The sequence below is a fragment of the Lithobates pipiens genome, unplaced genomic scaffold (assembly GCF_037356315.1).
Source record: "Lithobates pipiens isolate NorthernLeopardFrog02 unplaced genomic scaffold, aLitPip1_a1.2 Scaffold_18, whole genome shotgun sequence".
In the NCBI taxonomy this organism is placed as follows: Eukaryota; Metazoa; Chordata; class Amphibia; order Anura; family Ranidae; genus Lithobates; species Lithobates pipiens.
In genome coordinates this window covers 533535163-533559210 of record NW_027507758.1, presented here as the reverse complement: position 1 = coordinate 533559210, position 24048 = coordinate 533535163, and the positions used below count along the sequence as shown (strand labels likewise).

The 24048-nt window shown below is 42.6% G+C and overlaps 1 long non-coding RNA gene across 1 annotated transcript in view; it reads left to right on the top strand.

Annotated features, from left to right (window-relative positions):
* Positions 1-24048, top strand: part of LOC143988897 (uncharacterized) — a 79104-nt gene that overhangs the window by 30446 nt on the left and 24610 nt on the right. The window contains exons 3-4 of the long non-coding RNA XR_013276933.1: positions 1999-2338; positions 2888-3011. This is a non-coding gene — a long non-coding RNA (uncharacterized LOC143988897). The remainder of the gene's footprint in view (positions 1-1998; positions 2339-2887; positions 3012-24048) is intronic.

The window sequence follows — 24048 nt, the reverse complement described above, 5'->3', positions numbered from 1 at the left end:
CAACTGGGTACAGCCTTGTGCTGTGCCAGTCCCTGCCTTTGTTGTAAAGGTTTTGCCACACAGGCGTTAACTCACCGCACAGTACAGGTGACACACTCCCCAGTCTATACAACACAAAACTGGTTCCAGGATGGAGCATCTCCCTATGCATGCTGGGGTTTTTTGTAGAGGCCTTAATGAGCCCACTTGCTTCAGCTGGGCTCATTAACTCTTCCCCTCTAATTGTAAAAGTCTGCATAAAGCCTGAATCTAGGACACACATATTTACCATCCTGGATACAACCAGGTGACTTCACCTGCCTGCTGCCACACTATTTACTGTGAAATTACTGGTTGGAAGCTATAACTTCAAACGTCAGTAATTTCTCCATTTAGCCACCTGCTTGAGCACAGTTATTGAAAATATAGTAAATTACCTTAAAAACAATATATAATATTTATTTGTATATTACTTACTTTTGGCAATTAAACCTTTGCCACCAGGCCAATTCTGACTCTTCTCTCCTACATGTAAAAATCATAATTTCTTTGCTAAATTACTCAGAACCCCCAAACATTATATATATATTGTTTTAGCAGACACCCTAGGGAATAAAATGGTGGTCGTTGCAACTTTTTATGTTACACAGTATTTGCGCAGCAATTTTTCAAATGCATTTTTTTTGGAAAGAAACTGTTTCATGAATAAAAAAAACCCCGCTAAAGTTAGCCCGATTTTTACTACTATGAAAGATGATGTTACGCTGAGTAAATCGATACCTAGCATGTCAAGCTTTAAAATTGCGCACAGTGGTGGAATGGCGCCAAACTTCAGCACTTAAAAATCTCCATAGACGCTATAAATTTTTTTACACGTTACATGTTTAGAGTTACAGAGGAAGTCTAGTGCTAGAATTAGTGCTCTCGCTCTAACGTTTTTGGCGTATGTAACCTGTGTGTATCTGGCTTTGATACTAGCCAGTGCATTGCCAGCCACTGGCTTCACCGCACGTCCCTGCTACAACTTCTATGAATGGTGGAGTTGGGCAGAATGGGCAGGCATAGTTGGGCTCTCTTGATAAGAGCCTGTGACAGAATTTTATATTGGAGATGTCCCCACTGGCTTCCCAGGCAGCAGTAAAACCTAAAAGAGGTTTAAGCTTTCCATACTCTATAGACAAAACAAAACTAGAAAAACTTTTGGTTTGTCATTCCATAATGTTCATCAGTGGAGTCTGCTACCTCAAATGCTGACTATACACATGGCAATTTTCTAGAAATGTCTGGCACATTTAGGTTTTAACTAGCATTCTCCCATATAGATATAAGAATAAGTATATGAGTTCATACATGGGCGATGATTGTATTTGTCATGGAAATCAGAACTCTAATGCCACGTACACTCGACCGGACTTTCCGGCAGATTAGGTCCAACGGTCTTTCTGAAGGACTTTCCGAACGAACGGACTTGGCCACACACGAACAGACTAAGTCTGTTCGAAAGTCTGTTTGTTTTGAACGTGATGACGTAAACGAGGAAGTTCAATAGCCAGTAGCCAATAGCTGCCCTTGCGTCGTATTTGGTCCGTCGGTCTAGCACACAGATGAATGGTTTTCCCAATTTTACTCCATCGGAATTTAGTCCGTCGGATAGATTTGAAACATGTTCTATTTCTATGTCCGTCTGAATTTCTTTTTTTTTAAAACGATCGTACTAGCCCACACATGATCGGATTGTCCGACGGACTGATCCCAGACCTAGTCTGCCGGAAAGTCCGGTTGTGTGGACGTGGCATTAGACATTGCCACATGTGTGGCCTGTATTATGGAATTATGTAGAGTGCACAAAGGGAACATTCTTCCTGTCTCTACAGCTCCCAAGGACAATCCTGAAGATCGCAACTGTGATTTCATACTTCTAAAAAAAAACTTGAAATTTAAAGAAATAACATTTAGAATTGATCAAGGGGGGAGGAACATCCATTTACTCGGCATCACTCTTTTTAATGGTTATTGCAGGTCAAGATCCAGAGCTCCGCTGTGGGGCAGAAACCCTGAACATCAGCTGCCCTAGAGGACTAGAAGGTATCAGAACCCAGATTCCACCCAGAGGGAAAGCAGTTGCTCTCCAGTCAACCGGAACAACCTAGAACTGGGGAACGTCCGGTGACCCCCTGCCAGTGATTGGCTGAGGGAGGAGCATCCTACATGCAAGGTCTGCTTACATGAACTCATATGAGGAGCAGAGGCAACCACACTACCCTCCTTCCACAGATTTCTCAACAGGTGCATGGGAAGAGAGCTGCTGTAGAAGAGAACCTGTCCAATCTGCCAAGGAAGGTTTACTTGGAATTATTACGTATGTGTATTATATCTGTCACTCTTTTCTTCCAGTTATACTATTGCCTAGTAAAGTTGATTGTTTTAAGTAAGTGGAGAAGTTATTGAGAGCTTGTTTTGTTGATTAAAGACGAGTTCTGCCTGGAGGAAAAAAAAAATTAAAAGTCAGCGGCTACAAATACTGTAGTGGCTGACTTTTAATATATGGACACCCACCTGTCCAGGGAGCCTGTGATGTCAGCACCCCAGCCGATCTTCGGCTTCACAGTCAGTTCCCTACTGCGCATGTGCGAAGAGAGCTGCACTTTCTTACTGGCCTAGTGGCAGAGGAAGGAGGAGGGGGGGCCAAACTTTCAAGGCCCCAGCGCAGTCTCTAGGACGTGGGGGAGGGTATATGTCAAAAATAGGTACCCATTCCCCCCTCCCCCATGAAAGGTGCCAAATGTGGCACCGGAGCTGGGAAGGAAGCAGATAAGCATAAGTTCCAGTTTTGGGTGGAACTCCACTTTAAGAACATTTCCTTCAGAAATACCCTTAACAAGTGTAATTTCTCTTTTTTCACATACAGCATGTGTTTCTTGTACCACATTACGGACGCATGACCATCCAGACCCCTTCCTGATTCTGATCCGAACAACTATGGGTTTGCCTTCACTTTACTGATAGGCAGCTAACTGTACATGGGTTGCCAGGTAAGATAATAATACACTTTTTACTGTTTCTACTGCTGCTGATAACGTTGTCCCAAGTTCATTGCCATGATTTTAAACTTGTGAAAAAGAAAAGAGATTTAACCACTTGCCAACTTTCAGTGCAGCTGCAGACATCATCTAGTATTGTTTTTTAGAGTTGATTGAGCTCTTCTGAATTGCTTTTCCAAGCCACCTTCCACTGCCTTCCAGGGCTCTTCCGTGCCACCAGGGAACTTGGGATTGCACCAGGAAGTTCCGCCAGCTGACCATAGAGCTAATCAGGGACCAGAATGGCCCTAATTATCTTGATGGTCTAAGAAACCAGAAGCAACAAGTATTTAGTCACTTCTTGTTTCATCGGTTGTAAACAAACCGTTAGCGGTTTGTAAAAAGCATTGGATCATACCCATCTTGGTATGATCCAAAGCTTTTAAGACAGAGGAGACATCTAGGGTCTAATAGACCCCAGATGTCTTAGTAAAGAGTACCTGCCACTACCTTTTGCTATCACAAGGAATGTAATAATCACAATAATCACAATAAAAGTTATTAAAAAAACTAAACTAAAGGTATAGTGTAAAAAAAAAAAAAAATAGATAAATGCAAAGTCGAAAGCATGCGTCGGTCCCACGTTGGTATGTAAACAGTGATCACACCACACATAAGAGCTATCAGTGCAAAGGTCACATTAAAAGCAATACTTCTGACCTCCTAAACTCTAAAGTGGTAACTTGTAAAGGCTTTTAAACTGTTGACTATGCATAATTCAATTTATGGTTTGTTGCTGTTCCATGTTTGGTATCTATTTACTCAGCATAACATCATCTTTTATATTTTACTAAACAATTGGGTGTTATATTGTGTTTTTGTGCATTTAAATTCATGGAAGCGTATTTTATTTTAAATTTTTTTGAAAACTTGTTTGAAAACAGCTGCACAAATACTGTCTGACATAAAAAATTAAAACATCCACCATTTTATTTTTTAGGGCCTCTGCTTTAAAAATATACCGTATAATGTTTAGGGATTCTAAGTAATTTTCTAGCAAAAAAAATACTGAAAGAAATAACATTTAGAATTTTCATTTAGCATTGGTCAGGAGAGAAGCAACTCCCATTTACTAACACCACTGTATCATTGTTATTGCAGGACAAGATTCTTCTATAAATAATATGAGAGCATACAGAGCTTCAATGCCATTCAGAGAGCAGGAACATCAACATCACCATAGATCTAGGAGAGGTCAGAACCCTGACTCTATCCAGAGGCAGTGGCAGCTGCTCTAATAGATTAGGAGCGCAGGGGCACTGCCCCCGTAAACCATGCGCCCGGCCCATAATCTACATACAACTTTTTTTTTTTTTTTTTTTTTTAAGCACATCATGTGCACAGCTGCCCTCTGACAACACGCCCTTGATCTGGCGCATGCTCAGAAATGACAGTAGGTCTTGAATAGGTTGAAGGCTTCAAACAATTCAATACTTTAGAACAACCTCCCAGAATTCATGACATTGATATCCTATGAGGCTGCAGGTGAGTTATGAGTCATCCTCTCCTGACCTGGACATTTTATAGATAGGCAACTGCTATCATATTGATTAGTGGTTCCAAATTAATAATAACTACTGCAGTAGGGAACAGATACAAAAGATATACTCAGCATCTTTCCAAAAAGCTGCTCAGCTATTATTTTCTTTGGCCAGGCAGGGGCATAACTAGAAATCACAGGACCCCATAGCAAAATGTTGTATGGGGCCCTTCCCCTCTCCCCCACACCCAGAGGCGGATCCAGAGTCTAGTCTCGGGAGAGGCACTGCCAGAAAATACTTTTTTGGGGGGAAATTTATTGGGGCAAAGGCTGATGTTGGTGCTTCAATCATCACGGCACCTTGGTTGTTATAGTGTCAGGATGATTGAAACACATTATTTCTATTATTACATTGTTATAGAAAATTAAATAGTTCAACTCACCATAATGCAGAATCAGTGAGAGCCCCGAGTGGGTCACTTGCCACCGTCGCCTACCACCAGATGCAGAATGTCACTTGTCACACATTGCAGATTGTCCACTTGCCACGTCACCTGCCACAAGTTGCAGATTGTCACTTGCCACATCACCTGTCACACATTGCGGATTATCACTTGCCACGTCACCTGTCACACATTGCGGATTGTCCACTTGCCACATCACCTGCCACAAGTTGCAGATTTTCACTTATCACATCACCTGCCACATGTTGCAGATTGTCACTTACCATGTCACCTGCTAAATGTTGAAAATTGTCCACTATCACCTGCCACACATTGCGGATTGTCCACTTGCCACGTCACCTGCTACAGGTTGCGGATCGTCACTTGCCACACGTTACAAATTGTCCACTTGCCACGCCACCTGCCACCCATTGCGGATTGTCCACTTGCCACGTCACCTACCACAAGTTGCGCATTGTCACTTGCCACAAGTTGCAAATTGTCCACTTGCCACATCACCTGCCACACGTTGCAAATTGTCCACTTGCCAAGTCGTCTGCCACCCATTGCGGATTGTCCACTTGCCACGTCACCTGCCACAAGTTGTGGATTGTCCACTTGCCATGTCACCTGCCACAAGTTGCGGATTGTCCACTTGCCACGTCACCTGCCACAAGTTGCAAACTGTCCACTTACCACATCACCTGCCACACATTGCGGAATGTCCACTTGCCACGTCACCTGCCACAAGTTGAAAACTGTCCACTTGCCATGTCACCTGCCACACATTGCGGATTGTCCACTTGCCACATCACCTGCCACAAGTTGCAGATTGTCACTTTCCTGCTAAGGTGGGGAATGGGGATTGTCACTTCTGTTTCTCAGCCTGAGTCAGGCAGCAGAGAGGTGATGTAATCTCTCTGCTGCCTGCACAGTGAGTGAGGGCGGAACTGCCAGGATGCAGGGTGGGTGCCGGGCGGTAAGAGATTATGTCATCTCTCTGCTCCGCCACCCACTGTATGGCCACCCACCGAGCCTCCCAGCTGCCATCTCCCCCCCCCCCGCCGCCGAGCCACCCAGCTGCGTCCGCTCGTACAGTCAGTGTGACTGTACAAGCGCCAAGCGGACGGGCAGCTCGGCGGCTCACCTGCTTACTGGGCCCTCCTCGGCTGCGGGCCCCATTGCGCCCGCATGGGTCACTATGATGGTAGTTCCACCACTGATAGCAGGTATGGTTAGTGATCAAAATATTGATCAAAATAAAGGAGACTGTAATGGAATTTTGTAAGTTCTGTATATAATTGTATTCTATTTTAACTCTCATTACTTGAACTTACAGTTTCTTGACTTTACTAGTTGTAGTGCCTGACCACAAATTCATCCCACAACTTAAAATCAAAATGTCCTTTTCTGTCTAGTGTTAATTGTCACCCTTGATCCATCCTGCTCACATAGATATCTGTTTCTCTGGCTGTTTACTCTGCATGATTCTTAGTCCCTGTGGACTCTGGTAACCCAGTTACCCAATGTGGATCCCTGTCCACTTTAACCATTAATCTAGGGGCTTAGAATAGGCGGAACCGCACCTTCGGTTTATATATAGCGCTCCTCTTTCACTGGGCCTTTTTGAGAGTCTCTTACCCTTCATTCCCTTACTTAATTTAATGCCCATAATGACTGGCCAGTCTTCTCTACATGTGCCTATACCCTCTTGCCTCTAAACAACCTTATCTAGCAGATGTACTACATATACCTGTGAACAGCACTTTTCTTCCCTTTCTTATCTATAATAATCCAATGGACAGTAGACAGTGACAACATAACATATAACCACCAATCAATACAGTTTGATTAAGGGGAGAAAATTAGGTACCCTTTGTCCCGAAAATCCGATCAAGGAAGTCTGATAACTGAAATGTAAGCAAAAGGCTTACCTCAGCCGGCTGATTATCAGAAATTCCTGGATCATCTCAAGCTCCTCATTTCGGATTCTCAGGGTCACCTGCAAAACCCCTCCTAGGCAAAGCTCGCCACTTGACCTGGACATTTTATAGATAGGCAACTCCTTTCCTCATATTGATTAGTGGTTCCAAATTAATAATAACTACTGCAGTAGGGAACAGACACAAAAGATACGCTCAGCATCTTTCCAAATAACTGTTCTGCTTTATTATGACGCACTTGAAGGTTTTAATACACATAATTATGTAGGTATCACATTAATATTACAATTGTACGTTTATGGTAACAAAGGGCGTAACATAGTGTGGCAGCAGGCAGGTAAAATCACCTGGTTGTATTCAGGATGGGAAATATGTGTGTCCTAGATTCAGGCTTTATGCAGACTTTTACAATTAGAGGGGAAGAGTTAATGAGCCCAGCTGTAGTAAGTGGGCTCATTAAGGCCTCTACAAAAAACCCCAGCATGCATAGGGAGATGCTCCATCCTGGAACCAGTTTTGTGTGTATAGACTGGGGAGTCTGAGATCTGTTCTGTGCGGTGAGTTAACGCCTGTGTGGCAAACCCCTACAATAGAGACAGGGACTGGGGCAGCACAAGGCTGCACCCAGTTGTTAGACAGGGAGTCTACGTGTGTAGTTAGAGGTCAAGCTGACCAGGATTTATTTTCTTGTTTTATTTTGTTTGGCTGTTATATGCATCACTGCATGTAGCCTAAATAAACCGGATCTTTTGTTTTTTGCACCTACACCGCTGTCTGCTGTGCCTGACTTTGTGTTGTGAACCCATCCAGGGGGTCACACACACCCGCTACCGAGCGAACCCCCTCACAGTTGGTGGAGAATTTTGGCAGTTTTTTTTTTTTTTTTTTGTTGTTAAGGCCAGCATGGAGGAGATACTGAGACAGCTGGCTCTAGCAAATGCAAACCAGCAGCAAACAAATGCAGCTTTACAAAAGAGCCTTGCAGCTCAACAACAAGCCCAGCAGCAGGCAAATGCAAATCAGCAGCAGACAAATGCAACTTTGCAGCAGAGTTTGGAAGCTCAGCAACAAGCCCAGCAGCAGACAAATGCAACTTTGCAGCAGAGTTTGGAAGCTCAGCAACAAGCCCAGCAGCGATCTGAAGCCCGCTTCATAGACCTGTTGCAGAAGCAAGAGCAGAATTTTCAACAGCAAATAGAGACATTGATACAGCAACGTCCGCAGACCAATGAAGCAAGTGGGTACAATAATACCGCAACCTTTGGTGTGAGCCGTTTACTGACAAAAATGACTGGAGAGGATGATCCGGAGGTGTTTTTGACCACATTTGAAAGGACTGCTGAAAGGGAAAAGTGGCCTAAGGAGCAATGGGCTGGACTGGTGGCCCCTCTGTTAACTGGGGAATCGCAGAAAGCTTATTATGACCTAGAGCCTGACCAAGCAAAAGACTATGTGGTGCTAAAAGCAGAAATATTGGCACGGCTGGGTGTCACCCTGGCAGTCCGGGCTCAGCGTGTGCATAACTGGACTTTTCAGGTTGGAAAACCTCCCAGGTCTCAAATGTATGATCTCATTCACCTGAGCAGGAAGTGGCTGCAGCCAGAGATTTTGACCGCACCAAACATTGTGGAACGTGTGGTTATGGATCGTTTCCTGAGAGCTCTTCCTACTGCCATCCAAAAATGGGTAAGCCATGGAGACCCAGAAAATGCAGATAAACTTGTGGATCTGGTTGAGAGGTACTTGGCTACAGAGAACTTGACCACCTCTTCCAGGGACTCACGGACTTTCCCCCCTAAGACCAGATCATCCCAAGTGGCGGGTAAGATGACTCCAAGGGGTGAGGGTGGAGAGAGTGAGAGGGTGGGAGTTCTACCTAAGGTCTGGCGGGAGCAGCCCAGGAAGCCCATGCTGCAAGAGGCAGTGAAAAAAAATTATTTGCTACCGCTGCCGGCAAGAGGGACATATTGCAGCCAATTGCCCAGTTGTGGATGAGCCTATGCAATGTGACTTTATAAGGGAGAGACGTCAGTCGCTGTTTGCGACAGTTGCATGCACTGCCATTCGGGGACCTGAGAAACATTTATGTAAAATGTGTATTAATGGTAGACCTGTTGATGTGTTGCTAGATTCAGGTAGCCTGGTAACATTGATAAAAGCTGAATTAGTTACTACAGAGGTCTCTGGGAAGAACAGGGTGGCTGTTATTTGTGTGCATGGGGACACCCGAGAGTATCCTGTAACTTCAGTGTTTTTTGAGACCCCCAAAGGTAACCTCTCTCATCAGGTGGGGTTAGTGTCTCAGTTACCACATGATGCTATTGTGGGAAGGGATTTTCCAAAATTCTGGGAACTCTGGGATTGTCCTGAGGCCCCCATTGGTGCCCCTATAAACCAGGAAGATGACCAGAATTCCTCTGGGAGTGGTGAGGACTCTCCTGAATTTCCCTTGTCGGTATTGGCGGGGGAAACTCGAGAAACTGGGGAGGAGCCAACATCCTCAGATGAAAACATGCCGTCTGTGGAGTTTTCGGATCTTGAGGTTCACAGGGAAAATTTTGCCACAGAACAGTTAAAAGACCCCACCCTAATAAAGGCACGGGAAAATGTGGTGAAAATAGATGGCGAGTTAGTGAACCCAGATAAGACTTGCCCTTATCCTTACTTCACTATGGAAAGGGACCTGCTATATCGAGTGGCTCAAAGGGCAGAAGAAACCATTGAGCAACTTGTAGTGCCCAAACCTTACAGGAAGTTGGTGTTAGAATTGGCTCATGGACACTTTCTGGGAGGTCATCTGGGGACAGAGAAAACCAGAGAGAGGGTATTGCAGAGATTCTATTGGCCTGGGGTCATGAAGGAAATAGAAAATTATTGTTCCTCCTGCCCTGTGTGTCAGAAGTCGGCACCTATGCCACATTTCCGTAACCCACTGGTACCTCTTCCTATCATTGAGGTCCCCTTTGAGAGGATCGCAATGGATTTGGTAGGTCCAATAATGAAGTCTGCTAGGGGGCATCAGTACATTTTGGTTATATTGGACTATGCCACCCGTTATCCGGAAGCCATTCCTCTCCGAAATACCTCGGCCAAAACCATAGCCAAAGAGCTATCCCTTGTTTTTAGCCGCGTGGGTATTTGTAAGGAACTGCTTACGGACCAAGGTACACCCTTTATGTCCCGGGTTATGAAAGAATTATGCAAGTTGTACAAAGTGAAGCAATTGCGTACATCTGTGTATCACCCCCAAACAGATGGGTTGGTTGAAAGATTCAACAAAACCCTAAAACAAATGTTAAAGAAGGTGGTGGATAGAGATGGAAAGAATTGGGATTGTCTAATACCCTATCTGATGTTTGCCATTAGGGAGGTACCCCAATCCTCTACGGGTTTCTCACCCTTCGAGTTGCTCTATGGGAGACACCCACGAGGGCTGCTGGATATCGCCAAGGAAACTTGGGAAAATGAGAGTTCTCCTCACAGGAGTGTGATTGAGCATGTCGCCCTGATGCAAGATAGAATTGCACAGGTAATGCCAATTGTAAAGGAACATTTAACCCAAGCGCAGTTAGCACAGCAGAGAGTGTACAACCGTGGGGCCAAGACCCGTACTTTTTCCCCGGGGGATAGGGTCTTGGTGCTAGTCCCTACGGTTGAAAGCAAATTTCTGGCCAAATGGCAAGGTCCATATGAAGTAATTGAAAAAATGAGTGAGGTGAACTACAGGGTTAGACAGCCAGGAAGGCGAAAGCCGGAGCAGATCTATCACGTCAATCTGCTGAAAGCCTGGAGGGATAGGGAATCCCTAGTCGCAGAGACTTTGTCACAAGTACAGCCTGATTGCTTAGTTCCTGAGGTTGGAATAGCAGACACCTTATCGAAACCCCAACAACAGGAGGTTAAAGAGTTTGTACTTCGTAACAAAGAGATTTTCTCTGAGCTTCCGGGACAAACATCTGGCGTAGAGCATGACATTATCACCCCGCCAGGAGAAAGGGTAAAACTAAAACCTTATAGAATACCAGAGGCCCGATGGGAGGCAATACGTGGGGAGGTTCAAAGGATGCTGGAATTGGGTGTGATAGAGGAGTCCCAGAGTGACTGGTCCAGTCCTATCGTACTAGTGCCCAAACCTGATGGGAGCTGGCGGTTTTGTAACGATTTTAGACAATTAAATAAAGTTACAAAATTTGACACCTACCCCATGCCACGTATAGATGAGTTGGTTGACCGGCTGGGAACAGCCCGATATATGACAACTCTTGATCTCACCAAAGGGTATTGGCAAATTCCCCTGGCCGAGTCGGCCACGGAGAAAACTGCGTTTGTAACCCCAGATGGGGCATTCCAATATAAGAGAATGCCGTTTGGGTTACAGAATGCACCGGCAACATTCCAGCGGAAAATGGATAAGATTCTGAGGCCCCATAATAAATATGCTGCAGCTTACCTGGATGATGTGATTATCCATAGCACAGACTGGGTCTCACATTTGCCGAAAGTACAAGCAGTCCTAGACTCTATCCGGGAAGCTGGGTTTACGGCCAATCCAAAGAAGTGTACCATTGGACAGGAGGAGGCCAAATATCTGGGGTACACTATTGGGAGGGGGTCGATAAAACCCCAAGTCAATAAAGTCGAGGCCATACAGAGTTGGCCACGTCCCAACAGCAAGAAACAGGTACGAGCCTTTCTGGGAATCGCTGGCTATTATCGACGATTCATTCCCCATTTTGCTTCTCAGGCTGTGCCCCTCACCAACCTGACAAAAGGGAAAGAGTCGGTTATGGTTAAATGGTCCCCAGAGGCTGAGGAAGCATTTCAGTCCTTAAAAACAGCCTTATGTAGCCAGCCAGTGTTGTACTCACCAGACTTCTCTAAGGACTTTGTTGTACAAACTGATGCTTCAGACATTGGGTTAGGAGCAGTGTTATCCCAGGTCTGGAACGGGGAAGAGCACCCAGTCATTTACCTCAGCAGGAAGTTAAAGTCCCATGAGGTAAATTACTCCACGATTGAGAAGGAATGTTTAGCAGTGAAGTGGGCTCTAGATTCCCTTCGGTACTATCTGCTAGGTAGGCACTTTGACCTGGTGACTGATCACGCTCCTTTAAAGTGGATGGCTCAAAACAAGGAGACCAATAGAAGGGTAAATAGGTGGTTCCTGGCCCTACAGGAATTTAACTTTACAGTTAAGCATCGCCCTGGTGTTAAAATGGGGAATGTGGATGCTTTGTCTCCGATACATGCGTGTCTGGCTGCTTGTGTTACAACCCCAAGGTTGAAACAAGAGGGGGGGGTATGTGGCAGCAGGCAGGTAAAATCACCTGGTTGTATTCAGGATGGGAAATATGTGTGTCCTAGATTCAGGCTTTATGCAGACTTTTACAATTAGAGGGGAAGAGTTAATGAGCCCAGCTGTAGTAAGTGGGCTCATTAAGGCCTCTACAAAAAACCCCAGCATGCATAGGGAGATGATCCATCCTGGAACCAGTTTTGTGTGTATAGACTGGGGAGTCTGAGATCTGTTCTGTGCGGTGAGTTAACGCCTGTGTGGCAAACCCCTACAATAGAGACAGGAACTGGGGCAGCACAAGGCTGCACCCAGTTGTTAGACAGGGAGTCTACGTGTGTAGTTAGAGGTCAAGCTGACCAGGATTTATTTTCTTGTTTTATTTTGTTTGGCTGTTATATGTATCACTGCATGTAGCCTAAATAAACCGGATCTTTTGTTTTTTGCACCTACACCGCTGTCTGCTGTGCCTGACTTTGTGTTGTGAACCCATCCAGGGGGTCACACACACCCGCTACCGAGCGAACCCCCTCACAATAGGCAGACTAATTCTAATCAGGACTCGAAAGAATGCAAACATGTACTGAAAATATTATTAGTGCTGTGTGCACAGTGAGGGCAGTGTGCAATACATATATAATAGAATACAATTATATACAGAACTTACAAATTTCCATTACATTTCCTTAGCAAGGAATGTGAAAGTGGGGGGCCATACAAATACAAGCTTTTTAAAAAAAATAAAAAAGATACTAAATGTAATGGTGAAAGAGTGAGGAGGTGGGGGGCAGATGAGAAGGGCCAATTTAGGATACATAACCTAGTCTTTCATACGTAACAGTTTTTTCCTGCTTGGAGTTCTACTTTCAATAAGAAAAAAAAAGAGAAGTTCACGTATCCTAATAGCATGCTAAGCAGATATATATCTTATTCTTGGAATTCTTACATTTTTGTGATTGAATCCTCTATCTAAGGGGATGTGGCAGAACTTTTTTTTTAAAGAAAATAGGATTCTAAAAAACTTTACAATGAAGTTTGCCGCTTTGATCAGCACAACAGGACACTTATAGACCCTTGTCAGCCCTTGCACAGGGTGACAGATGGCTGACAAGTACTGCGTGGCACTTCTAGCAAGCTTCTTTTTTCTTTTTTTTTTCCAAGCCTTTATTTCCTTTCAGGTATCTACTTGTTGCTGTTAATTGCTAGGCGAAATCCCTTAAACTGCTGGCAAATCCATTACTTCCTTTTACAAAGAACGCTGGAGCTATAGAATATTTTCTCTACACAATGAGTAGGCTTGTCTGTCTTCTCCGCAGTGAAAATTCAATTCAAAGCCAAGGTGAGGAGGTGTGTCCGCCTCTCTGGCCTTAGATTGATAATTAGACTTTACCAAGACACTTGAATGAAGATTATGACACATTATACATTTTTAACTTACCAAAAAATGTTATTTAATTAAAGAACAGGTGGTTTAATATATAGAATGAGTATTGTGCCTTTACCCAAGCCTATCTCCTGCAATGAGTGGAATAGTGCACCTCAATACAACATAGAGGTAACATGGCCAAAGGCCAGCACAGTGTTCACTAGCTTAGTGCTCCTACTGCATTGCGGCATCTGTGCCAAGCTGTAATGGCCATAGAGAACAATAGAGAGACAAAGACTAGTCGGACTTGTTGTTGCTCTTTGCAGCCAGATTCTGGCTTTAACTTGCACATACAGCAGATTATAAGGGTGGACTAATAAAAAGGGATAGTCAGAGTTCTTTCAGAAAAATGGATTTCGACACAAATTTACCAGTTTCTCCAGTGGCACAGTTTCACTGCAGCAAAATCTCTGTTTCACTCATCCAGCTGCAAATCTTGCTTTAAAGCATAGATTGTCTCTTCATTATCTATTTAGAAGGCGTGGTTTTAAAGGTAGTTTAGTTTATTTAGTGTTCTTTGAAATTGTGTTTACCCTTTTTTATGCATTCAAATTTTATTTGTATATTGATACTTAGATTTAGAAATTTTACAATTTTTTGCTGTCTTATTTTCTGTGAAACATAGAGATAATGAGATAATTATAGGCCAGTGCAGTCTTAAAAACCATGTTAATTCAGGTTTACAAAAAGTACACTTCGATACATTGGTATCAGGGCCAATATGATGTGGTACTTTCTTTTTAATCTGGCCAATGCAATGCGCCAGGGCTGCGCCGTCCACCCCCTTATTTTTATATTGATCTTCGAGCCTCTGTAAAGACAAATCAGGCTGAACCATGACATTAAGGATATACAGGTCAACAAGACAATCCACAAAGTTGCCACATATGCAGACGATCCATGAAAAAATTCAGACGATCCGTGAAAAAATTCAGGGTAAGAGATTTCCGAAGCCATGGTGGATGGAAATCTATTCCGGAGATCCAATCTATATTATCCCTGACTTTGCTGATCTGGCAAGCAACTCAACTCTGGCACTACCTTTTTTCCATTATACCCTAGCCCAGTGATGGCGAACCTTGGCACCCCAGATGTTTTGGCACTACATTTCCCATGATGCTCTGGCACTCTGCAGTGTAGTGGAGCATCATGGGAAATGTAGTTCCAAAACATCTGGGGTGCCAAGGTTCGCCATCACTGCCCTAGCCTGTCTTCCTCTACTAGTTCTCGAGAAAAAAGCTGTGACAACTCTCATCCTATCCAACATGGCCTCTCCACCACATATTCTACACTGTTCTCCTCTCAGGATAATTACACTGCTTCTTCATAACTGAATGGGAGAATGACCTGAACACAACCTTAACCCCTGAACAGAGGGAATTTATCTTCTTCTTTACGCACAATTCTTCCATTTCATCAAGATTGCAAAAATCTGGTTATAAACTGCTCACTAGATGGTACAGAGTTCCTGATCTGCTTCACGGAATGTATCCTGACATTTACTCCAATTGCTGGAGATGTGATGGACCCAGGGGCATGCTCTTCCACATTTTTTGGTCTTGTCCACTGATCTGCATCTTTTGGCAAGGTTTTATGCCTTGATACAGAAATTCAATGGTCTGGCTGGATTCAACAGGATCCAGCTGCCTGTTTGCTACATCTTAGCTCATTGTCCAAAGTTCACCAGGCCCAGGGCATGTGTCCCAGCACAGTGGAAATATCCAACCCCACCCAAAGTTGGACAATGAATCAGCAGGGTGAACGGAAGCCCACTTTAAGGAAAACACAGTTCTATTGGACTCCATTTATTTTCTCTGAGAGATATCAGGCTCTCCTAACCTCCAACTCCACACAGGGAGATTAACACTGTGTCTGACTCCTGCCTATCTGTGCCTCTCCTATATCCCCCTTTTTTCCTCTTTTTTTTCCCTCTCTCCTGACCCCTCTCTATCAGTGCTAATTTCAGCAATGAAAACGTTTTTGTCAAAATTTTCATCAGTGACATTTTTACAGTGGAGAAAACGAAATGTAAAAGTACACCACATTTTCGTCCAGTGATTAAAACTATGACGAAAATCAATTCAATTTTTTCATTAATAAACTAAAACAAAATGAAAATGTGATGCAGGGACGTTTACCCTCGTTAACTAACTTCTAGTTTTCATGGTGCTCTGCCTGCTTCCGCTCCCAGCAAACAAGCGACTGGGTGCAGCCAGAATTACAGGCCTCAGATGACCATCCAGAGACCAGAGCAGCACTGTGCATTACAGGCCTCAAAAGTCCCGACAAGAGTCCCACTTCTGACTCACGAGTCATGAAGACGGCCGCCCAGAGCAGAGAGCACTCACTGTGAGTGTGTACATTACAATCACAGTCCTGAGGCCTCTCCTCAGACCACCGTCCGTCCAGAGTACTGTGTGTGCATTACAGGCCATCCCTGAGACCACCATCCAGCACTGTGCAGCATTACAGGCCTTTTAGAGTCAGACCACCTTCCCAGAGCACAGTAAATTACAGACCTCACCTCAGATCACCATCCAGAGCACTGTGCAGCATTACATGCCTCTCATACCTCTGTCCAGAGCACCGTGCAGCATTACAGGCCTCTCATACTACTGTCCAGAGCACTGTGAAGCATTTCAGGCCTTTCAGCGTCAGACCACCATCCCAGAGCACTGTGGATTACAGGCCTCACCTCAGACCACCATCCAGAGCACTGTGCAGCATTACAAGCCTCTCGTACCACTGTTCAGAGCACTGTGCGGCATTAGAGGCCTCCTCAGACCATCTAGAGTGGCTAAATCTGTATCTGTGAGTTTGTTCAAAACTTAATATCATAAATAATAACATGATACAGTAAAACCTTGGATTGCAATTGTTCCAAAACATGCTTGTAATCCAAAGCACTCGTATATCAGTGCAAATTTCCCCATAAGAAATAATGAAAAGTCAGATGATTTGTTCCACAACCATTTATTCATAAGTTTTTCAGTTTATAGTCCATATAAAAAGATTATAGCAATGTGATGGGTTGTGTAACCATAAAATGTCCATTCACAAATGGCAGCCTCCACAAGGGGATTAGAAGCAAAATTCAGCAAGAGCTACAGAGACGAGAGGCGCCTCTAAGTGTAGCAATATGGTTACACTTAATAAAGGTACAACATTTAGCAACTCACATGGTTGATGATTAAAACAGGCACATCTAAGTATGCAGGCATTCAGGGTAAAGCTGTCCACATAGAACATCACTGCTGGCTCTCATCTCTGTCAGTCTAAAATGGGATTAAAACTAAAATAGCATTTTAGTCAAAAGACTATAACTAAAACTAAATCAAAATTTAGTGCCAAAGTTAACACTGCTCTTCCTTTATTCCTCTTCTCTTCCTTTATTCCTCTTCTCTTCCTTTATTCTTCTTCCTCAGAGGGTCCCACTCCCAACTCCACTCCTTTCCCTATCCTTAAATAACATACATTTCCACTGAGGAACGTTATGTTCAGTTCCCCTTCAGATGACCTATGGATCTACCTATTCCAGATACTCATCGGACCTACCCAAAATCTTATAGCCAAGGCTTTGTTCCCTGCAAGTCTATTAGACCTGAAGCCAACGATCCAGACCTTTCTAGTGCAAAAAGTTTTTCTACAAGTTAGATAGTGTCATGGTTATCTTTTACTGTTCATGGCCTTTAATGTTATGGATAAAAGTCTGATTTGTTACTCTATGTCTTATGGAGTCGCAATAAATAAAGAATTAAAAAAAAATTTAATTTCAAATTGCCTCCAAGGCAATAATCTCTACCAGCAGTGATGCAAGTGAGGCACTATTAAAAAATTTTTTATTATATTATTATTATTATACAGGATTTATATAGCGCCAACAGTTTACGCAGCGCTTTACAATATAAAAGGATGCCAATAAAATAAAATACAAGCGGATTAAGAGGGCCCTGCTCAGAAGAGCTTACAGTCTAATAAAATATAAAACCTTTTTTGGTGAGGCATTGTTAAAAATATGTGTAAACCTTTTTTTTTTTTTTTTTTGGATAGCATATTAAAGAAGTTGCATCAGATTTTTAGTGATGTCTATGTCACTACTGGAGAGATTCTCCTTGTCTGTATTTTCTGGTGACGGCTATAACCAGAGCCGAAAGTAATGGGAAGATCCAACATTCTAAAGTTGTCACCAAAACAGGAATTGAGAAGGAATTTTCAATTGGGGCCTGTTTGGGTGATAGAGAGTTTGGGCTTTAACTTTGGACAGACTTCTTCTTACTTCCTGTTCTGCTTCTAGGGCAGGGGGTAAAGGAAATCTACCCAAAGACAGAACAAAAAGGAATAAAGCTTTCATTTTACATACAATTTAACTTTTTTTTTTTTTTTTATAATTTATATTTTATATGCGTTTCATCCTTTTTTTAAATAAAAGAATGGTTTTAGCACAAAAAAAATAAAAAATTTAGGCCTTAGATGCGCTTTAACAGCTTTTTATTAATACTTTTAATAATTTTTTTACAGTCTTTTTTATAAAAGCATAGTTTTGTTCACAAGTTTGGGCTTTAGATGCACTTTAACTGCTTTTGCTTTTGTATAAAAGTATTGTTTTGTTCACCAGAAAAAATAAAAAAATGTTTTGCACATAGAGAAAGAATTCCATAAACAGAGATGGGGCAGAAGGGTAGATACAGTACATGGAAGAAAAGGCTTTATTGTCTTCTTTGAATGAAGGAAACATTATGTAAGACACATGAATGCAGCTTTCCTCCTGACATCTCATCATCATCCGGGGCACTATGTCTTGTGTCTACGTTGTTCTACCTGTGATGTGTCAAGTGTTGCACACTATACTTTACCCAAGCAATGCACTCTGTCTCACCTAGAGATTCAAGGCTAAGCACAGTACATTCTGTCTTCCACCTTTTCAGCTTCATGCTGCGTTAATACTGAAAATGGCTTGTTGGTAGCAGATGCACAGGTATATAGTTAAATTGAAAAAACTCAGTCTGATTCAAAATCTGGATTTGTTGTAAAATAAGTGCTGTAGCTGTGAAGTCTCTAAGCAATTAAAGCATAACTGTGAGCAAGCACGCAGTACTGCAGACGCTATGAAAAATATCTGGACACATTTAAAGGACCAGTACTGAGAGAGCCTGGAGGCAGATATATCTTGAATGAACCAACAGAAAGCTTTCCCTGTCGTAATTCCCAACTAAGTTCATGCCCTCCTGGGAATTCCTACTTACCTTTGCACGCCCCAGCACCCCCTGATGCTTTCTTTTTAGTAAAAATAAATAATAATAAAATAAATAAACAATTTAAAAAGTTACTAAACCCAGGACCCTGCATTCACTATATCTGGTCTCCAACAGTACACAGAACATGAAAATGCAATTATTTTAGTAAATATAAACTGCTAAATACCTTTTCTCATGAGCAGTATATATATATATATATATATATATATATATATATATATATATATATAGTAGTCTTGTGAATTAGACATCAGTGTCTGGTTAAAGCTTGTTGGAGGAGTTTTCATTCCCCTTTGAATGTCCCATGAGGCTGCAGGGCCCCTGACTTTCTGTCTGGACAGTGCTGATTGGCCCTGTGCTGATCACCCTCCCAAAAAAAAATATCTAGCAATACACACTAAACTGAGCATGTGCAGAGCTACTCCAAAGGCTCTGCCGTATCAGGAGATTGATTGGGGACAGTTGAAGAAGGGGATGATCAGAGAAGACAGGATCAAACAGTTTTTTTTACACAATACACTGGATTAACCCCTTAGGTTCCACAGTGAGTATAACAAGCATGCTTTACTGTATATACAGACTGATTTTACTGTTGTGGGTTTAGTAACACTTAAACAGAGAATAAAGGAAACCAATGATAAAGTCCACAGAAGGAGTGTGGAATCACTAACACAAGGAATTGGGAGGTAGTGTAACCCTTTGATAACTACCAAAAATGAAATAGTGGGTGACTATTGTATAGAAATGTAATAATAATAATAAATAACTTTGTTCATGTAGTAGCAGTTCTTTCCTGACTTCATTAACGGAAGGTAAATGAAATAATGGTTTCGGTGACATCTGTTGCCACTCTGAATGAAGAGCTACCTCTCTACAGGCATTGTGACACCAGTACATCAGACATAGTTGGTTTGGCTAGAAAATTAAAGGAGTTCCACCCAGAAATGAAACTTCTGCTGATCAAATCCCCCCCCCCCCACCATGCCACATTTGCCACCTTTCAGGGGGGAGGGGGGAGTGAATACCTGTCAAATCCTGGTATCTGCTGACACTTCCAGGAAAAGATCGCCACAATCTTGTGTGGTGAACTATGCCATGTCCTTCCCCCTGCTGCCTTCTTGGAGGCACACAGGTCCCAGAAGACAGCAGGGACCATTCAGAAAGTGCATTGCAATTCCTGTTTCCCTTAGTAAGGATGCCAGTGCCTGCACCCAGAGGCAAGGGATGGGTCAGCTTCGGGTGCTGACATTGCAGGCTTCCTGGACAGGAAAGTGTCCATATATTAAAAGTTAGCATGTGGTTGGCTGAAGCAGAGTTCTTGAAGGAAGTGCAGGTGTCAGGCTTCAGGCTGGAACATAAGCATCAGCAGCTTCCAGAAGTGGCAAGATGACTGTGGCTCCAAAACAGCACCTCTCATGGCTGGGTGAAGACAGGAAGTGGAGGGAATGTGGCTACATGTTTCAGGGCAGAAAGGAGGGCCCCTTTATCAAACCATAGCTATCCTATGGTTATCCTATGGTTGGATAAAGGGGACCTCCTTTCTGCACTGAAACATGTAGCCACATGCCTTACACTTCCTGTCTTCACCAGGCCAAGAGAGGTGCTGTTTTGGAGTGGCAGCCATCTTGCCACTACTGGAAGCTGCTGATGCTTATGTTCCAGCCTGAAGTCTGACAGCTGCACCTCCTTCAAGAACTCTGCTTCAAACAGACACGTGCCTGCTGAGCTCTGCAGCCTCACAGTGATCCTATGAAGCTCTATGTGGGTCTATGACAAGCCTTGATCTACTTTGAACTAGTGAGTGCATTTTAGTTGTTTTTTATGCCTTTTTAACCTTTGGTCTACTGTCAGAGTCCAATGGACCATGTACGTAGTTTGTGTTTATTTTAATGGTAATTAGCAGTTATAAGTCTGAAAGCATGAATAGTTTTTAAATTACACTTTTTCTGTAAATTCAAATTATACCATTATACACTGGCAGGGTCCATCGGATGCATGTTGCTCTTCAATGGCTTCTCTGTTATGACTCATCAAGTCACATGATTACTGTACGGCACTTTGTGAGCCATTTTCAGTCTGCAATTTAGGACATGTTTCTGCATGTTAGGACTTGCTTTCTTAACTTTTGAAGGTTTGTTATGCTTTCTTGATTTGGTGGTGTAGTTTCATCATGGCTCACAAACACCTCAGTAATGAAGCAATACAGGCATACCCCAGTACTTGGTCGCTGCACTCAGATTCTGAAGAAGATCCACATGCATCAGATTACGAGCCAACGGATGACAAAAAAACGAAATAGAGGACATCCTTGTAGAAGACAACTTGGATTCTGATGATAGCACCGTCACAGCACCTACCACCCAAACTGATTTGCTATCTTCAACTGTGAATAGAACTATTTACTATGCAGGTGTACATCGGGGAATGTCAAGACCAAGGAAGGGAAGTGAATCAGGGGCAGTGAGTGGTAAGAGATTTGGCTCAAGGAATATTGCATTCTGGAAGAAATATCACTTGTGATAACTTCTTCACGAGCCTGCAGTTAGCTAAAACATTACTGGAGAAGAAAATCACAGCTGTTGGAACATTTCGTAAAAACAAAAAAAGGATTGCCCTAAGAATTTGTGAACACAAAAAACTGAAATATCTACTCTACTTCTAATCTACTGGTTTCTAGAAAGACATGATGATTGCATCATACTGTCCCAAGAAAAACAAAGTTGTTACCCTCTTGAGCTCTATGCATTCCCAACCTACTGTTTAAAACCAAGAATGAGACAAAAGTAGGATACGTTGGATAAGTTGGTTTGTACTCACAGTACTAAATGAATGACCAGAAGATGGCCAATAGTTATATTTTATAACATGTTGTACGTTAGTACTATCAGCGCCTACATTATCTGGATGTTGCTAAAACCAGACTGGAATGCAAGTAATTCACACAAAAGAAAAGTTTTCCTTACACATCATGGGAAAGCACTGACTGGAGTATGGGACTGACTTTTCTCAAACTTCTACCTCAGAAGAACCACCTAGAAAGAAAGCATGTTGCAGTATTTGCCCTAACACCATAGGCAGAAAAACTCAAACAGTGTTTTGTGTGTGCAAAAAAAACTGTATGTCAAGAACATCTGAAAGTCGTATGTTTGAACTGTGGACAGTGAAACTTTTTCATCATATTAGCATAGCTTTTCTAACTACCTATGTCTTATACCTACATATCAAAATTTCCTTTTTCTCTCAGTTGACAATTACTTTATAATTTTTATCGTTATCTGTGAATTTATGTGCAAAATAATATATAAAGACGAAATACTCTTCACAGTTAGTGCTCAAAATATGGAGAATACACTTTATCATCACCAAATGAGTAAACATTGCTTAGTATTTCATGGTTATTCAATATTTTACTAGCTAAAATTATAAACAAAATTCATGATTACCCTGTTTCACAATAAAAATAATTATACTAAAATGTGTATTCATTATATGTACCAACATTTATTCATTATATGTACCAAACTATAGTACAGGGCCCATTGGTCCCTGGTGGTGTAAGGTTGTACAAAAAAAAGCCAGTAGACCGAGGGTTAATTAAATCTCTACACGTAGATGGAGGCACCCTCTTGTGTTTTTTTTTTTTTTTTTAATGTGCGTTAGGATCTCAAGACCTAATTTGAGAGGAGCTGCATCCTTTTTACCTGTTGTTCCCTACCTCTCTCATGGGCTTTTTATATGCCCCGTTCAATGGCGGTTGGGTTCCAGTCAGCGCAAAAGCTTATTCTTTTTTCCATAAGTTAAGGTAAGCCTCACTCAGGAGGGAGAGGCAACTAAGTAAAAAAATAAAAAGTACTGTATTTCAAAGAGCAAGCAACAAGTGAATCAATCAATGAGCAGCTAATGCTAAAAACAAGATGCATTATTGATAACAGCATGCGCTAATCAATGTTGGGCTTAACTGTCTAGCAGAGGCACATAAAGCCCAGGTGAAACAGTATGTAGACTGAACTGAGGCTTTTAGATTTATCAAAGGTTTTATTTTTGAATCTATGTATTACTAGATATACATACTTATTTATACTTACTTTAATAAGACGCCATATACTTTTTAATGTAAGATTAAATATGCATGTGACAGTGGTCACTTCAAAAAGAAATTTCACTTTACCAAATCTGTTGCTCTCCATTCCTTCCCCACTGGACCCAGTTATACCCGATGCCGCTCCTTCCTCCATTACAGCTGCTGTAAAATACCTGGTACTTCTGGCAATAGGGGGGCTTGTGACTTCCCCCCATGATGTAGTGTTTGAGTTGTGCGGCCAGTCCCCAGGCCCAAAACTGTCACATGAGGGATGAGACGCCACATTACTGATGAAGGGATCCTGCAAGACTCCAAAATTTTGCTTTTGCCGTAACAATGTGATCATTGAATAAAGTTTTAGACCCATTCTGGAGATACATGGTGTACTGGTGACATTCTCTCACTCTGACTATATACGTTTCCAACCGGTGGTCGCTGTGAGTTGGGTATAGTGTATGAAAACCCTGTGTAGGCTGCAACACCACCAGGAACTGAGTTTAGGGAATTGTGCAGGAGCTGCATTAGAACAAGAATCATTGGGTGAGTACAGTGGAGATGGGTATATGTGAGCCAGGGTTTTATAGAGACCATATTACCTTGCCCTTGAAGTGTTACTAAACCCACAACAGTAAAATCAGTCTGTATATGCAGTAAACCATGCATGTTATACTCACAAAGGAACTTAAGGGGTTAATCCTGCGCATTGCGTAAAAAAGCTGTTTGATCCTGTCTTCTCTGATCCTTACTTCTTCCACTGTCCACACTCCTTCTACTGATAGTACAGAGCCTTGGAGGCACTCTTCACATGCTGAGTTTGGTATTGTATTGTATGTGTATTATATGTATTGCTAGAGAGTTTTTTCTTTGGAGGATGCATGTGACTGGCACAGGGCCAATCAGCCCTGTCCAGACAGAGGGTCAGGGGTCATGCAGCCTCCTAGGACAGTCAGAGGAGAATGAAAACTCCTCCTACAAGCTTTAACCAGTACTTGTCCAGACACTGATAGAAGTCACAAGACTGCTATACACTGCTAATGAGAAAAAGTATTGAGCAGTTTATCTTTACTA